This window comes from Camelus ferus, chromosome 6 (assembly GCF_009834535.1).
Source record: "Camelus ferus isolate YT-003-E chromosome 6, BCGSAC_Cfer_1.0, whole genome shotgun sequence".
Lineage (NCBI taxonomy): Eukaryota > Metazoa > Chordata > Mammalia > Artiodactyla > Camelidae > Camelus > Camelus ferus.
This window is the reverse complement of record NC_045701.1, coordinates 54,055,303-54,072,997: the sequence shown is the minus strand read 5'-3', so window position 1 is coordinate 54,072,997 and position 17,695 is coordinate 54,055,303. Positions and strand designations below refer to the sequence as shown.

At 42.7% G+C, this 17,695-nt stretch overlaps 1 pseudogene; it reads right to left on the bottom strand.

The window, feature by feature from the left end:
* LOC102512858 overlaps positions 1–1,468 on the bottom strand; it is a 66,409-nt pseudogene extending 64,941 nt beyond the window's left edge.
* Positions 1,469–17,695: the final 16,227 nt, after the last annotated feature.

The following is a 17,695-nucleotide window of genomic DNA, read 5'->3' as shown; positions in this document are numbered from 1 at the left end:
GCCACTATGCGCACCCACTCTTCATGCTGGGATGCCTCAAATGGATTCAAGACACAGGCTTCAGGATGAACTGAACCCTTCCCAGGCCCCCCATCCCTGCACCGACCCCTCCAGGTAGGAGCAGTTTGGCTGTTTGTCTGGATGCCATACCCATGTCTGTGAGTCACAGAGTGAAGAAGACAGAGAAGTCCCAGGTTTAAGACAAGGCCGGGACTAGGGTAAGGCACAAAATTTAAGAGGGTGCCCCTAAACTCAGTAATCAAAATAAATAATACTTCAATGCAGTGTTTTAAAAATAAAAATTAGTGCATAAAACCCCATGATGGACAAGATACAGGGTTTTTTTAATTTTATTGAAGTGCTGTTGACTTACAATGTTAGTTTCAGGTGTAGAGCAAAATGACTCAGTTATACATATACATACATACATATTTTCTTTTCAGATCCTTTTCCATTATAGGTTATTACAAGAAATTAAATATAATTCCCTGTACTACGTAGTGGGTCCTTGTTGTTTATCTGTTTTATATATAAGATATAGTTTTAAATAAAGAAAGGATTGAAAGGTTCAGAAGCACCAGGTAGGGCCGGAACAGACCTGGGCCTGTGGCTGCACCAGGAGAGAGCTAACGCTGGCAGAGCCAAGGGGTGCCGGGAGGCCCCAAAAGAAAAGCTCATAAATGTCCAAGGTCTGTTTCTGAGGGCCTTACCCCCCAGAAGCCTTGTCCCCTTCATGGCTTCATACTGGATACATGTGAACTCCACAAACCGACTGGGGGATAATGTGAGAAAAAAGCTCTGTACCTCTCTGGGTTCAGGGTTCATTCAAAGCTGGCAACACTTGACTTTCGAGTTCAAAGGAAAAAACTGCTTATCAAAGAGCTCAAGAGATTTCTTGAACCTAGATCTAGTATTTACCTTGCAATGTTTTGATGAATGAGGGTTCAGTGATTCCAAAGTACACAGATTAAATTTCCCTAGAATATACACAATTTGGGAAAATGAAAGGGAAATGGCGCTTTGCGTAAAATCCGTTTGGGGTTCGGCTGTACCCCCAAATATTTAAAAAATACCACAGAGCTTGCCAAACCCCAAGTGCTTCTGGGCTCACATGGCCTCAGCTCCCTACTTGAAAATACCTTCCCCGCAGGAGGTCTGTACCCTTCTGTAAGTTAAAGCATCTCCAGATGGTACAGGCCCGTCTCGTGCTATGTGACGCTCCATCATAGGGCCTTGGGAAAAGCGCAGAGCCCTAGTCACCAGGCTCGTGAGTCCTTCCTGAAGTCCATTTACGTGGATGACCCAGGAGCACCGGTCTGTTCAAATTTAGGAAGCAGCACCAAGCGCTCTTCCGGTAGGGCTGTGAGTGCGGCGCTGTGGCTGGGGGACCGGAGCCAATGGAGCGCACCGCGATGAATGCAAAGCGCTTGTATTCGAGGGAGACGGTCTCCTGCCATTTCCGTGACATTCTTCCTAACTCTCCTAGAGCAGGATTAGAAATGGGTATCACACAGACCCAAATGTTGCTTCTGAGTCGGGCAGCGCGAGGCGGCCGAGGAGCCGTGGAGACGGCTTCTCAGGCTGGCAGCCCGGGCGCAGGGCGGAGCCTCGGCGATTCTGTCCCAGGCTTCGTTTCTCGCGCTCGCCGCGCTGGCCTGAGAAGCCGGGCACGTTTCTTCAGCCTTGGAAGCGGCGGAGACCTGTTCATTGGGGTTTGTGAATCAACCAAGAGGAATGGCCTTTAATATTTAAGTATGTCTCATGTAGCCATTAAAAATCTTTTACAAGTGTTAAGCCATTATTAAAGTAAGATGGCTCCAGGTCAGGGGCCCTTCCATGGCACTCCCACTGTGTGAATGGGACAGGTGCTGTCTCTTCACAGGACGGTGGCTGTCTCCAGCACTGAATTCGGTGTGCCTACTGCAGTTATAATTCCAAAGGGAAAAAAAAATACCATTAGAATTATTCCACCCCAGGAAAATTTTCCTTTCCATTATCTGAACAAAAACAATTTCTAACTCAACATTAGGTGGTTTTGTTTCTGTGTGTGTGTGTGTGTGGTTGGAGGGGCCGGGTAGGGAATATAGACCAATGATGATCAAATACATGGATATTAAAAACACCCATGAACACCTGTTACCACTAGATCACATGAGTCATATCCCTAGAACTTTTTCCCCTTCTTACGTTTACAGGTGGCTCTAGGTTCCACTCCAACCCACGTTGTCCACTATTCCCATGGCAACTGAGGGGATGACTGAAGGAAAGAACAATGTGGACACAAGCATGGAAAGCTAATAAAAGAAGATAAACATGCTACATAAGAGGAATACGTGAGTAAGCACGGATGCTGTACATTTTACATAGCAAACATGTTGGGGAAGACCTACCTTACTCCTGAGTGATATCCTGCACTTGCCAAAATAAAAGCTTTATTATAGCCCATTGCCAAACCTGAGTCTACAGAGAGAGGCAACCACACAAATGAACAGTTAGATAGTTAATTATGTAAATGCCCCCAAATACATTTCTTTCACTTAACCCCACAGAGGAGTGAGTTCTATATTCAGCTGCCTTCAGGACATGGTGTTCTCCACTAGAGTAATCTACTGGCAGCTGTCACACCATGAGAATGAAACACACACGTCTTGTGGCTGCTAGATCATGTATTCAACACAGAACCTCATCATAGCCTGTTTTTCTATTATATGTAACAATTTGCTAGTTCCATAAAGCATTCACTAAAATGAAATAACGAAGAACTACATAATATGGACCTCTAAGTTCTGATGTTGATGGTATCTGTTTTTTTTTCAATAAGCATCAACAAAGGAGAAAATTTCTGGTGGTTTTCCAACTACGGTCTAACGTCAAGGCATTTAGAAGAAAAGTGTGCAGATGGCCAGTGGTAGCAGGAGGGTGGTAATTACATAAGATACCTTGTACTTAACTTATCTTGTTGCTGCAATATTATTATAATGTCACAATGTTCAACAAAAATTCATTACACTTGACTGATGTTTGGTCATAAGGGGCAAAGGTGGCTCTTTTAAGGTGCCCCAAAGTAAGGAGCATGAGTCAAGGTGGAAGCAGAAAGCAGTCAGGAGTTGAGGAGGTTTTTGCTGTGTGTCTGAGTATGAACTTGCGTGTGTCTCTGTTTCATACGTTTTCTCTCGGGGACTTCATAGACACCAACTCACACCTTCTTAGCACATCTCTTCTTTGTTCTCCCCCTTCTCTTGGTCTCCATCCTCAAATTTTCAGCCTGTAATCGCTGCGCTGACCCCAAGTCTACCCCGTAGCCTTTCAGTTCAGTTTCAAAAACCAACCTGCTCAGGCTCTGAATTTCCTCCATTCTAAAATCCAACAAGAGAGCAGAGAGAGGGTGTCTCCTCTTTTCTACCCAGACACCTCTGCTGGAGGTGACCGACAAGACTATGGAAGGGCCATCCTTGGATCTTATGTACCTAGTCAGTCCAATCTAGTCTTGTCAGACAATGCAGCCACTGGTTCAGCAGGGCAGCGACATGTCCAAGCACAGCTCACAACACTGAGGGCATGAAACTGGCAAAACAGCCCACCAGTGAGCTGCTGCTGGCAGGGAGGATACTTCAGGGCAGAGCAGGACTAGTGATGGCAGCTGTGTTTCCAGCTAATGGAGAACTGTGTTTTCACTTCTATCTGGAAGCAATTCAGAGGTAAAAGCCTTCTCTCTTGTATTTTTTGGTTAAAAGGAAAAAAACTCAGACTATAAGAGAGCACAGGAAAAAAAAAAAAAAAAGATAGCATTCCCTGCTAATAAGTAATTAGAAGCTAGAATTTTTCACACTGAAATGGGTAGAGTAAGGTATCCTTGGAAACAAAACAGATTAAAACTAAACAACAATAACAATAAAACTGTGCTTCAAATAAACTTGGAGCAAATGCTCTCAGGGTCTTAGTACATGGAAATGATCATGCCAGAAGAGTCTGTAGAAGAGGAAGAGTGACACTCAGAAGAGGAACAGCAGCCACTATAGGACCGAAGAGAAGAAACAGGTGTCAGATACTGCTGCTACTAGTATGTCATTATTTTCAGTATCTATATTAATGTCTTTTATTAGCTATCCTTGGTCCCGGTTTTCAGTCATCCTTAGTGAAGGGACTTAGGAAAGAATGTCCAAACCCTGCTGTGCTCTTGGTCGTTTGTTACCCAGGACTATGCTTCCTTTATCTGATGTGTAGTAAACCATATATGTTTTTTAAGCCATGGTAGAACTTAAACACACAATCTCTCTTGTTCATGTCATCTGCAAATAGATACTTCTATTACTGCTCATCACATGAGCTTTCAAGCAATAGGAAAATGACACAGCAAGGCTGTCCAGAGCTTTTTCCTTCAAAATGTTGTTTTTTAAGCAGTTGCCTAGTATCTTATTATTGACTCAGCCATCTCCTCATCTGTTTCAAGGAAAGAAACAAAAGTGACCAGCAATCTTCTTGTTTACATCTCTAGTCTCAATCCACCATGGAAGGAGAAGGAAGTGGTTACCCAGACTTAAATTCTAACAGAATACATTTGAACTTATTGCTCTCATTGCTTTTTTTTTTTTTTTAATGACTTAGAGGTTGTGTCTAGGATGAAACTAATTCAGGAATGCTCACAATCTTTGTTGTGGCGTTGGAACCTAAGCTCTATATGGGCAGTAGGAGCGCATGCCTGGGTTGTTTCCCTGATGCCTAGGACAGTGTTTGGCCCAAGATATTGACTCAATTAATATTTGTTGAATGATTCAATTAATTAATTGATAGTAGGCAGGAAGGGAGGAAAGGACAAAGGGAGGTAAAGGTCACTAATAATGTTTTTGCAGGATTTTCATCCCATTTTTTTAGTTACTGTTATACCAGCAGAATCCAAATTTGGACACTTTACTAAACACAGCTGTTAGGGCATGCTGAGTGATAGAGATCTTCCAAATTACTTAAATCTAAAAGTAGCAAGACACAAAAGCAGCAGTCCTCCTTGTCCTCAACTAAGCCAGTGAGAAGTTTGGGTACGCTAGAGTTACTGTCAAACACATCTGACTTTTTGAGTTGAAGTTTTGAAAATTATTGGGGTACTACTCAACTGTGACCTGATACAGCATCAGCGATTTTAGAAATGAACAATGATATTATGATTGATGACCCTGGCCATGTTCTGATTACTGTTTGTAGTTTCATCATCTGAGTTGCAATTCACCGCCTATTAGCTCATATCAACGTCTGGTTATAAAAGTGTTCATAATATTTACAATGAAAGGCCTTGGTGATTACAGTCATATAAATGTGTGAATAATTGAGAGGTTATGCTGCTGTACACGCCTCATCAAGCTTCCTTTTCAAGTCCCAAGAACATATTTAAAGCTCAACACTAGACCTCAATTACGCTTGAATTACCAGCAAGGGGGAAAAAAGAACTACATTAACAAAGCTGTCAAAAACACCCTCTGCTTTAAATTTACTTGGACAACTGGACAATGGAAATAGTTCACTCACTGAAAGGTTGACTTCATTTGGTAAGGATTCCACTGAATTTAAAAGAAGAAGGAAAAGAAAGAGCCTTAAAATTTGAGTTTCTTTCTTGCTCCTTAAGAAGGTAGATGGAAGGTCAATCTTGATAAAAGGATTGTAAAGTTGACTGGATTGCCAAACTTACATTGCAGATTCAGTATAATCGATACAGAGAGAAGTGGTGTGTTTGTGTATGTACATATACGATCCAACAAGATCATGTTACAGCGGTCTCAATAAATTACAGAGGACCCAGCAATAAAATAATTTGGTGCAGTGTATACCACCCAAAGATTACACTTAAGTGTCTGCCGAATTTGCTGTGACTCCACAGGAGAAGATCCTGAACTTTGGAACTGAAACTAACCAACACTTGTGGAAGAGTTCTATCCTTTTCCACCAATAAAGATACATTTCATGCCATGCTATTTTAAAGGATACTTCAGGTTTCAGGGATAACTCCAAATTGTTCTAATGTGAAAACATGAAGAAAAAAAAAATGTGTGGTAAAATTAAAAGATAATAACCACCAAAATTCAAAGACTTCATTAAAATTCTAATCCATATTTATTTTTAATATGTTGCATTTTGCAATCTGTACAATTGTCTAAGTGGATATAATCTTGGATTCATCCTATAAGGCTAAGTTTTTAATTTTAAACTGTCCTTAGATACACTTGATAAATTTCTTACCCTAAATCCCACATTTATGGAAAATCTCTCAAAACAAAGTAGATTCCTATTGCTTTGAAATCACCCTATTAGGTGATTACCATTTTAAAACATCTCTTGATTTGCTCAGAGTTCTTCTCAGCACCTTACCTTAGATGAAGGTAGCATAAAACAGGAAATGTTAGAAACTTAGTGTTGTAAGGAGCCTTAAAGGCCAACTCATCCTATTCACTCATTATAAAGAGGAGGAAACAGAAGTTCAGAGTGTTCAGTGACTCATCCAAGGCCACAATACAACAACACAGTGGCAAAGCTTGGATTACCATCCAATTGTCTGACTCTTTCCCTGATTTTCTTTCCCTATACTGTCTTCACCAACATCAGATGCTCCCCAACAGCCACCACCATTTTTCCCTCCCATGCAAACTCTACCAAAGAAATGAAGTAATTCAATTAAGAAAGTGTTCATCGTACACCTACATGCTTGTCACTCTAGAAGGTAAGGTGGGCAGGTATAAAGCTGACTAAGGCTTAGGTTCCTGGCCCTGGGAGGAAGACATGCTCCCAGATGACCATTAGCCATAGTCAGGACTAACAGTAGAGCCACCATGGAAATAGCCAGTGCTGAGAGTCATTTCTGGTTAAAAGACATTGGAGTGCTTTGAGGAATAGGTGAAATTTGAGGATGAATGAGGAAGATTTTGGCAGGTGACTTGTTATTCACTCTGGAGAAGTAGTTCATTCTTTTCCAACTAGTTCAATTTTAACCACTTAAAAATATAACCTAAAAATATAGTAGCCCATATCTTGTCAATGAATGGTGAGACAGAATGTTACTGAAGACTGAACAGATAAGCCTGCAGACTACTAAATGCACCTTTCCCCATAGCTTTGTCCAAGTAATTCACATAAATCTGTCCCCAACCCAGTGCTTCATTTTATAGTAAGGTGTGAAGAGAAAATGTTATTTCATTAGTTTTAGGGATTTAAAAAATGATGATCAGAGAGATTGAAGACTTGCCCACAGACATGTGGCTGACAAGTGGCATAACTGAGACTAAAACCCATTTCTCCACACATTTTCCATCCCACCCTGTTGTGTTTACAAGTTTACTGCTTTCAAAAACATTTTTATGAGCCCTGAAGAAGATGGGAGTTGGGGAAATATAAGGTCACAAACTTTCAGAACACCATTACAAAACCAATCTTCACAAATCCGATATAGTCGTGGTACACTGTGTATGCACTCACGACCCCCATCACAACTGTTATCAGCAACCTAGTGTTACTGGGCAGCATCCTCTCCGTACGGTTGGTCAGGCATCGCGTACACATTCGCCTTCGTTTCTAAGAAAACTAGAAACACCTGGATCATGTTAGGTCACTGCTGGGTTTCTACAGCTGGATTTTATGCTTCTCCCCTCTTAAGGAGTTGACAATTCTGCAAAAATCTTGATATTCAGCCAAGAAAACAAGAGCCTTTCATTTTGCACACGGATATTTCTATATGTTCTGGCGAAAGAGTGGAGTGGGGAGAGTGAGTTGGAAATTATTCCTTATGGTGCGTAAATAAAAGTGTGTGCAATAAGAACTACGGGTCACGACCTTCTAGGGCAGATATGTGAAGCAAGAAAACCCACCCCGTTTTCCTCCTAAACAATCCTCTTCAGCATTACAAGTGGCTGCATGACTCAATAGCTCAGTCAGAAGAGCCCAGTAGAGAGTAACTTCAGGCCGCCTGTGCTTCGAGGACCATCTGCTGTGTGGGTCCGTGCAGCTGGGCCTCTGCGCGGTCCTCCCTCCACCCTCTCTCCAAGAGACACTTGAAAATCTCCTTGATCCAAGCAAAGGGCAGGGGGCCAGGGGTGGGGTGGCCCTGCGGACTCTGTAGCACACTGTTTCTCTAGTTGGAAGTTTCTGATGTAAAATTAGTCATCAATTGAGCTATTTTTTTCCATGAGTCTAAACTCTGGCTTTTTGAATGTAATGTGTAGATGTAAAATCTCCAAACCATGAGAAGAGCTACAGTTTCCACAACATGAACTTTGAGGCCGGCACAGTTCAGTTAATTTGACATTAACCAAACATTGCTTCCCTACCCAGGCAGTGAGCTGAAAATCACATACCAAAAACAAGAAAAGGAGGTTCCCTGTCCAAGAGAACATGAAATACTCTGAGACAGTGTGAAACAAAGGTTCGTTGGCTTTCTGCCTACGACAAGAACAGGTCAAGGTGTATGCACGGGAGGGGTGCTAAATGGTGCTTTGTGTTTACCGCTTATGAAATATGTACATCACCCAGCAGGGAGAAAGCCAAGGCAAGAGGGCAGACTCCACCTGCTGCTGTATCATTTCCTTGACCCAACTGGAATAGTTTACATGTATATTTATTTCCTCTCAATGCATAGCTCAGTGCTTGTGTGCAGCTGGAGATAAGAGGGCAAGTGTGTCTCTTATAAAAGTTCCCTTCCACATGGGCCGTCTTGGTCATACATCTGATATACTCCGATTAGATGCAATCCTTTTTTTTTTTTTTTTTTGTCATGCACTTTATTTTTTTTTCTTGAAAAGCTGATTTTTTTTTAATTGAAGTGTAGTTGATGTACAATGTTGTGTTAGTTTCTGGTATACAGCATAGTGATTCAGTTATATATACGTATATGTATATATTCCTTTTCCTATTTTTCATTATGTTATTATCAGATATTGAATACAATTCTCTGTGCTATACAGCAGGACCTTGTTGTTTATTTTACGTATAGTAGTTAGTATCTGCAAATCTCGAACTCCCATTTTATTCATCCCTGCCCCATTTTTCCCCAGTAACCGTAAGTTTGTTTTCTGTTAGATGCCATACTTTGAATCTATTTCACTATTGTCACATCCTGAGCTCTGTCCAGCCAATGGCCATTAAAATCAGGGTACCATGCTCCAGCTTCATTCTTGCAATTGTCTAAACCTTTCTTTGATTGTTCCTGCTCTTGCCTCATTCTGGTTCCACCCAGCTCCTGTCTCTTGACTTTGTCACTCATTGTCCAGCCTGAAGGCAGTGCCTTGTATTTATTGGCAGTGCTTGCCTGTGCTTGTGTTCAGCCTTCATCATCCCTAAGGACAGTGGCTCAGAATCACCCATTGTCTTGTCCACTCTGGGCACCCAGATGGTGATTTCCTCTTCCCCCTACCCAGCTCTGGTCCCAGACTGCAGCCCTGACCTATCAAGCCCCATCCCATTGGGTTGGGGGAGGGGTGGAGGTGTGTATCGTCCATCACTCTACTGAAGGACAGCTTGTTACCTTATTAAGGAGTCTCACGCCATGGAATTAAACAGAACGAGAAACCTCCTCAGGTGAGAGGGTCAGAGGAAATAAAGGGTCATTACTGAATATTAATAAAACAAAGTAAGAAAAACAGTAACCATAGGGAGTATTCCTCACTCCTCAATATCAACAGCCAAAAACTGTGATAAATTTGCTCCTACGGGGATAACTCTGCAGCTCCTAACAAGAGACGCTGCCTCTTAGGAGATAATACTGGCAGTATCAAAACCCACAGTATTTCAGAAGGACATTCCAAATACAGTCATTGTCAAGCGCGTTAGGAGAACCTAAGTAACATGCCCATATATTTTGCTTGGAAGATGAGAAATATGCAAGAGCCACTCCCATTCAGTCAGAGAGAGCATCGCACAAGAGGACGGGTTATCAGGATCCTTGAAAACTAGCAATGAAGCCGTTTAGAAAGGCTGGCAAAGGAGGAGATGCCAAGGGTCAGAGACCTGAAGCAGGCGGACTTAGAGCTGAGTGGGGCACATGATTGAAGAGAGAGAACGCTGTGGAGGGAAGCATGTAATGGGGAAGAAGAGGAAATGACAGTAGGTACGGCTCATTACCCATGAAGAAACCAAGGTTAGAAAGGATGGGGAATGTGCCGGACCCAACTTATGCTACCTCCTGCCCTGGGCTCATTCAGAAATGGTTTCCTGTCGCTTATGACCCCTCAGGAAGCTTGCCCAGCACCAAGTGCTGTCTGGTTGGCCCCAGTGAGAGGTTTTGACCTTTGCTGGAGGAAGTTGCATGTCTGTCTTCATGGTGACGGTCTGTGTGCTGGGCCAGCTGGACCCACTGCAGCCGCTGCTCCTGGAATCTAATGTCGTTACAGACGTGACTGAAAGCATCTTTCCTTCCACCTCACACACGGAGCATTGTGCCTCTTGCCAAAGGCTTTGTTTTAGTCACTGTGGTGTGAGGTGCCATGAGACCCTCTTGGGGCTCACATACACGGACCGGTTGTCTTGGTTCTGCAGAGCGTGGGAAGGCTGGCCGGCAGGGCCCCTGGCTCACTGAAGAGGCAGCTGCTCTCTTGGGTCCGGGCTTCCAGAGTGGCTACAGGAGGACCAGCTGGTACAACCCAGAAGTGCAGAGGAGTCGTGGGCAAAGCAGTGGGAGATAAGAGCTGATGGATAAATCCTTCTCTCTTCCACCTCACAGGTGGACTGTCCTGCTTTAAAGTGATAGCACATACAATTTTGCCTCCAGCTTTGTTTTCCAGGCTAACTGTGGGCTGAGAGAAGTATTAGCCCTACCAATGCACAACTTTGAGAGCGGAGATTCAAACCCAAGATAACCTCAGCTTTGATACACAGATGAGCAGAGACCCCAGGTAGCCATTTAAATGAAAGAAGGAACCAGACTCCAGTGAAAGAACAATGATAGGCCCGTCTGAATTCCTAAACAAGAGAGGAGTAGAGCAAAGTCAGGAGAACAGGTGCCACCTTCTGTAATCTTGGCTGTCTGCGCCCAGAGGAAAATAAAAGCTGCCAGGTCTCTGCCTGCCATCTTTCCATCACAACAGCATCCTTGCAGTGATTGGTGGTCTTGAGTTATCCTAGGAGAAGAAATTGTCCATGAAGGAAACAGAAGTTTGTTTCTATATGTAGTTTTCACTCTGTTCTACATTCCTTTTAGGGCACTATCTCTAAAATGGGCACAAAACATTACTTGACAAGAGATTCCATGTACACTTGCTCTACAATTTTAAGATAAAGACTTCAATTTAAGAATCTTGACCACAATGCTAAATTCTTTACGTGAGCAATAGCAATAGAACACTCTCCCGGAAAAGCCCACCATCTTCAGCAAAGAGATGTAATTTTTTAAGACAGGTATATCTTTGATTTCTTTTACTGTCTTTGGGAGCTCTATATTTTTACACTGCGCACTGACATTCCTGTAACAAAGAAAAGATCTCTGACGTACATTTGCCAGCCCTATTTCATGGACTGAGCTCTAATTTTCTCCAGTTGTAGACGATGGGCTACACATTACCAAATAAATTTGCTCTGGCTTTGCTTCTAGTAAAATGTGCATCGTCTCCCTGGAGAACTATTAAGCAGATGATACAATAATTTCCTTGGACTCTGTCGATCCTCCTAGTTCATCTCGGAATTCTCACTCCAGTCTCTACAGCATGTCTGGGTTCAGGCAGCAACACTGTTGTCTCATTCATCCTGTTGCATATACCCCTCCCCCATTTTCTTCATTCCATCAAAGACAACTCATTAGCAAAGGTCACATAAAAACACCATGACCATCAAAGAACATTAAGAATATTTAAACTCTCCCTCCTGGAATCCTTAACCACAAATTTCTAGAATCGATGGTATTCCTGGTATTAAAATCCTCCTTTTCCTACAAATGTGCTCAAATGAGTAAGCTTGGAGGTAAAAAAAAAAAAAAATTTTTTTTTTTTGAGCTGGATCTGTTTGGAATTTCCAGCTTAGTGAAGATTGGGTTCCACACCAGTTGCCCACTGGACCTTCAAGGAAGTACCAGGAGAGCCAGAGTCTGTTAGTAAAACTAGTTAAAGGAGACACTCAGAGGCATTGCTGGGGTCAATTTCATAGCTTCTATCGGCCAGCACTATTGCTGTAAACTTTTATATGGTTCAAGTAGAGATTAAGGACTGGTTTGGATGGGAAAAGAGATTACTTGTCCAAGTCCAAGAAGCTGGCCAAGAGGTGTGTATGGAAAGTGTTGTCCAACTCTGTGCCTTGAGTGAGACCCTGGCAGTGAGTACTTCAGTGACTGAAATATGTCTGAGGGCATCACGTCCCTTTTAGGCTTGCGAAGCCACCTTCTCTCTGCCTGCCCATGTGCCAACAATAGAGGGGTCCTCATTATTGGGACAACACTGTCCTTTGAAGAACTTTATTTTCCCATGAAATAATGACTGCCACTTAAGAAAATAGAATCAAATGGATTTGAGTTTTCAAAAAGGAACTTAATTAGACACAAACAGATTTTAAGAAACCTAGTCATTTGGAACAGAAAAAAAAAAATTCTTGGCCTGCCACTTTTTTTTTAATACTAAGTGGTTTATTTGTTTGTTTGTTTGTTTGTTGTTTGTTTTTACTTTGACTTCAGTGGTTTCTTGGAATCCATTCAGGCCATTTCAACACAGCCTAGTAATTCACATGCCATCCAAAATGTACAGACCAAAGTACCTTCAGAGAAATCCAAGGAGCACAGATTATCCATTTGATCACTTTTCTGTTTGAAGGAGAGTCACCACTTTGTTCCTACTCTGAATCCAGCTTTTATACTGTGGTTGTTGAGTGGGAACCAGGAAGGAATGAACTGTGGCCTTTGAAGCAATATTAAGTGTTGGAAAAATAATCTATATTTGTCGAGATTTCGGACTGAAGATGTAGCAGAACCATACAGACAAGGAGTCAGCGACGCCCTTTCTTCCAGAATGAATGCCCTCCTACTGAGGGTCCAGGGAGAAAGAGTAACACCTGCAAAGCCCCTCCACCTCCATGGTGGAGTAAAAGGAGAAATCTGGTGGCCTTCCATCATTCCTTTCCCTCAAATCTATAATTCAGGAAGCACCAACATGGTTAAAAGAAAGGACAACAAGTGAAAAAAGAAGTCCTACTGGTAGACATGACCTTTCCTTCCTGGGGGAATCTCACAGCAATCAGCTTTTTTTGTGATTTTTCAGACCCCTGATTATTTCTCCTTATTCAGAGGGGTATGTAGTGTGCTCTACACTGGGTGCCGGAATGTAATAGGAATGCTAGCAAAGAAGAATGCATTCAGGAAAAGTAAAAGGAAGTGAAAATTTTCGGGAACATGTTACAACAATGAAGGGTCTGGTAAAAGTGTCATGTAAGGAATCATTGAGGTTATAGAAGAAATTTAGCCAAGAGATGACTTTATGGGATAGTACTTCTGTGTGAAGGAGAAAACGAGATTTATCTTCTGTAACTCCTCAAGACAGAACTAAGATTCAGCAGAATGGGAAGATTTTACTTTAAGGGGAAAAAACAGAGCTAACATTTTAACATGCTGCATAAATAAGGAGTAAGCTTTTCAACACTGAAGATATTTTACTAGAAACTAGATGACTCCTTGTCAGGGATGTTTCTAAGGGAATGTCTCCTTGGAATAATGTTTGAACAATATTTCCAACTAAAATATTCCCTAAGAACCAATCAGCACTGGTACTTGCGATTACAGTTTTTCAAAATAAAAAAGTGGGCACCAAATCAGCAAATTTACACAAAACTGCTTTGACAGTAGAATTTTTCATTGATTCATTTTCATCAAATAATGCTCTGAGCCCCTAGAAGATGCTTATACGGTTTTAGGTGCTATGGTACAGTAACCGAGAAGGCAGAGGGGGCTCTGCCTTCGTGACACAGGAATTCTTGTGGGAGTCCCATGCAATAAACACTTTCAGGCAGTGACAAATCCTCTAAAGAACATAAAAAGACAGACATAGGCTAGAGTGGAAGTGGGGCAGCTGCTTTGCCAGCATGAGCAGGGAGGTCCACCCTTGGAAAAGTCATCTGAGCTGAAGACTTGAATGAACAGGAAAAGCTGGCCATGCCAAGAGCTGGAGGAAGGGAGAAACAGGGCTCCTGAGGCCGAAGGGACCATCATCCCAAAACAGAATCAAGGCAGGCATCCTTATGAGGACGGGTTAGAGAGAAAGGCAGATCATGTCGGACTGTGTGGACCATTGTAAGGCACTTGGATTCTCCTCGTATTGCCGTGGAAGCTATTAGAAAGTGGGAAGTAATGGAGTGACATGGTCCGGTTTACTTTTTAAAATTACCCTGACTGTTGTGTAGAAAGCAGAGGTCAGGAGCCAGGGGTGAAAGCAGGAGGTCCAGTCGGGAATGGGTCACAGTGGTCTTGGTCTAGGTGAGAGCTAATGAGGACCCAGAAGGTGGCATAATTCAGATAGCATGTTGACTGTTCTTTAGACACTGGCAGACCACCAGTCTGAATGCTGTTCAAAATGGAAATGACTTGACTCTGTGTGTGTGTGTGTGTGTACATATGTATGTATACATATACATTATACTTGAGGAGTTTACACATAGTATTTTTAGAACTGGAACCAGAAGTTGAATAGAAAGCAATCTTTGATACCCCAGGATGAATCAGATGGATGGAGAATTCAACAAAAAACAGGAAAATACCAAAGTTTTCATTGTTACTTCCTTCAAAAACACTCTCCCAGTTTTCCGAGGAAAGTCCAGAATCCACTGTGTCTAGTTACATGAGTAAATCTAACTGATAGAGAAATTGGTATTTATGACACCTGCTGGGATGGACTTTTTCTCCAGCTGCGAGAAGACAGCACAGGGACAAACCACAGACTAACTCTGGCCACCTCCTCAAGGCCCCGCCCAGTGTCACACAGAACAAGTAACATAACAAGTGATTGGCTCTTCTAGTTTGTTGAACGGGGAAGAAATAAAAAGCTAACTTACAGGTATTCATCCTCAGTGGTTGTTATTTTACACTGAGGGAAAATAAGCAGTTGTTTGGAAACTGCAGGTGATATGACCCATTTGAACCAAGATTTAAACCTTAGTTTTATGTGCAGATGGGTAAGCCATCAATCACTTGGCCATAGGTGGAAAATCTTTGCTTAAGTCATCAATGCTCCCAAGTATAATCTTACCTGTGTTAAGCAGGGGAATTCTGTTTTTCTACTGTGATTCGATATTGAGAAATAACATGAACAGATAAGCTTTGTAGCAGTCCTGGAAAACCCTGATACTCCTAACAAATAAGAACCTCTGGACTCAAAGAGCTGGACTCCGGCTCATGGTCATGTGCGTGATGACCAAGGAAATGCGGTGGAACTGGGATCACTCAGAGAGAGCAGAACACAGACTAATTGAAACCAACAGTAGAGAAGGGAGAGGGGTGGGGGGGAGAGAACCCATGAGATAAAGAGACTAGCCAGGGCTCACATTTTCAAAGTTATTCCTTTACAATATTTTTCAGTTCATTTCAACATGGCAGCTAACTCAGGAGAACAGGTCTTCCTAAAGGCTCTGGCTCACATAGGTCACACCGAGTGGTCCTGACCCTTGGGTCTTGAAAATTACTTCCCTCCCATTCCATTGTTCAGATTTTAAGGAGAATTGTTATTTTTAAGATCTCTTGAGAGGTTTCAGCTTGGGAGCTATTCAGAATCCTCCCCCCACCCCCCTTCCCTTTCTCCCTCACTTGCGGCACCAAAGCTGCCAGGTGGCCTGGCCTGGTGTTTTCTCACAATCTTCACCTTCTTCCAAAAGACAACTCCAGTCAATAGTAAGGATGGTGGAGCAGCCATGTGAGAGGGAAGCTCTTGCACTTAGAGACATTAATTCTTATGCAATTAATTACGCAGTGTTTGGGAAAGAGATTTCTCATAGGTCTAAACATCTGTGTGTCTATACATGTGACTATGTGTGTGCATGTGGACACAGCTAATGCATGTACATGCTAAAAGAGTTGGGATGAAATAGCCACTCTGGTGATGGATATCATTATAAGAGAGAAACACTCATCTTCAAAGATTTCTCTTTATTCAATTCAATTAACAACCATTTCTTCTGTCAGTGTTTTTTGAGTGCTTACTATGCACTAGGCACTGTCAGTGTACCAGGTGCTGGAGACCATCATAAGCAAGACAGACAAGGTCTCTGGTTGCCTGCAGCTTGCATTCTCGTGGGCTGGGCACTGTGTGTGGTTCATGAGTGCCAAGGACTGTTTCAAAGAAGTTTCAAGTTTCAAATAAAATTCAGTTTGAAAGAAAGAAAGGAAAACATACACACACACACACACACACACACAGTTTTCTCTGTCCATAGGCAAGAGAGTAACATGTTAGTGTCCTTTAGAGCTTGATCCTGATCATGTCATTCCTAGGTCAATACATCACTTCTGTTTTATAAGCTGCCGGAAGACTTTCTGTTCTGGATTTCCCTCAGAGTGGTCTGCTTCCTTCACAAGGTGCCTGGCCAGAAGGAGAGAGCACTGTTAGGCCCCTCACCCTAGACAGTGAGACCTTTGCCTATGAAAGACAAGAGTATGTAGACAGTATGCATGAACCTTGAAAAACTTTATCAGCAGCTGTCTTAGTTATTTTGGGCTGCTAAAAGAGCATACCATAGACTTGGTGACTGATAAACAGAAATTTTATTTCTTACTGTTCGGAAAGCCGGCAAGTCCAACATCGAGGTGCTGGCAGATTCAGCGTCTGGTGAGACCCACTTCCTGGTTGAAAAGTGGCCATCTTCCCGCTGTGTCCTCACATGGCAGACGGGAGAGAGGGCTCTCGGGGGTTTCTTTCGTAAGGGCACTAATCCCCTTCATGAGGGCTCCACTCTCATGGTCTAATCACCTCCCAACGGCCTTAATTTCTAATACTACCACGTTGGGGGTTAAGATCCCAAATATGAATTTGGGGGGGAACAGAGGCATTCAGTCCATAAAAGCAGGTTATTTTCCAGCACAGGTAGAAGGAAATGCCACATCAAGCTCCATATAATTTGACTTTCACTAAGAAATCTCAGCTCAAACTACGCATGGAGGAGTCTGACTCAGGCAAAAAGATCTAACACCAAATATGTGTGCATCAGTTTGACAACCATGATACGGGGACTCAGAGTAAGTGTAGGACACTTAACTTCCAGGTTCAGTAGCCTGGAATCTGTTAAAAAAAAATTCAACTGAGTAAATATGAAGATCAAATTGGCTTTATTTACCAATTCATGAATCAGGCAGCATCCCAGCTAGTAAATAGAAGGCACTCAGAAAGGCTGTGCAGAATGAAAGGTGTTTACAGGAAGGAGGGTGGGGCAAGAAAGCTATTAGTAATAGAAAAGAAAAGATAGTTTCAGGCCAGGGAAAGGGGTGAGGGTCTATCACGCCCGTCATCCCTTCTTCCCTTGTGAGGGATGGGAGGGTGGAGAGGACCCATATCACGCATTCCCTCATTGGTGCTGACCAGAAAACCCTAGACTGGCCGATTAAGGCTGTGTTCCCGGGGAAGGCTGAACCTGCAGTTAGGCCAGGTATTAAATCTAGGTTTGGTGCCATGGGTTTTAACACAAGTGACACCACTTGGGACCCGTGGTTTTCTCTTTAACGGTTTCTAATCCTGCGCAGTCTGCGGGAAAGCCATCAAACCCCACAGGACGT